Source organism: Trichechus manatus, unplaced genomic scaffold (assembly GCF_000243295.1).
Source record: "Trichechus manatus latirostris isolate Lorelei unplaced genomic scaffold, TriManLat1.0 scaffold00021, whole genome shotgun sequence".
NCBI classification, from domain to species: Eukaryota; Metazoa; Chordata; class Mammalia; order Sirenia; family Trichechidae; genus Trichechus; species Trichechus manatus.
Window position 1 is genome coordinate 113,724 of NW_004443957.1, and position 1,027 is coordinate 114,750.

Below are 1,027 nucleotides of genomic sequence, written 5' to 3' on the forward strand. Positions count from 1 at the left end.
TGGAACAGGTTTCAGCAGAGCTTCCAGACTAAGATGCACTCGGAAGAAAGTCCTGGTGATCTACTTCCAAAAATCAATCAATGACAACCTTATGGATCACAACAGTCCCATCTACAACCTATCATGAGGATGGTGCAGGACAGGGCCACACTTCATCCCGTAGTGCATGGCTTCGCCATGAGTCGGAGGCTTACTTGATGGTAGCTAACAATAATTTTAAATTGCAAATTGCAGCCCATTAACCTGCTGCCACACTCTACTCCTGATGCTAGGCTATTCCTGTAGACATTGTTTTTTTTTTTTTTGATATGTGATTCTTGTACCAGTCTATGTGGCACAAAATCCAGGGGACATGTATTACATTCTCTGAATTGTTTCTTTGAATCCTTCTCACTAGGTGTGAGGTGAAGAGAAAGATGGGGCTCCTGGAAGACAAGTAACTCTCTAAAAACAACCCTCCAATCTTCCACCAACCTCTGTGGGTGTCTCCATATAGACTGGAAGTAAGTGGAGAGCTAAGAGAAACTGATTCTTGATTACCCCTATATAAGTTTCCTATTGCTGCTATAACAAATTACCTTCTACAGGATGTCCTCATCCCCCCATCTCTCCTGGCCCTCTCCTATCTTCAAAGTCAGCAATGTCTGGTGGAGTCCTTCTCACATTGCTTCACTCTAACATTGACTCTTCTTCTGCCTCTCCTTCTGCTTTTAAGAACCCTTAAAGTGATTACCTTTAGCCTACCCAGAAAATCCTTACCTTAAGGACAACTGATCAGCAACCTTAATTCCATCTTCAATCTTAATTTCTCTTTGCCTTGTAACATTGGATATTCACTGGTTCCAGGGATTAGGATGTTGTTATCTCTGGGGTGGGGCATGATTCTGTCTACCTTCTGAAGGTCATTATCTCACTTTGAAATATGAAAGCAGTTGCATGCTATTGTCTCATAACTTAGTTGAAAACTGAGGCCAAAATACTCTTATTTTGCATATTGTTAAACATACACACACACACACACACACAC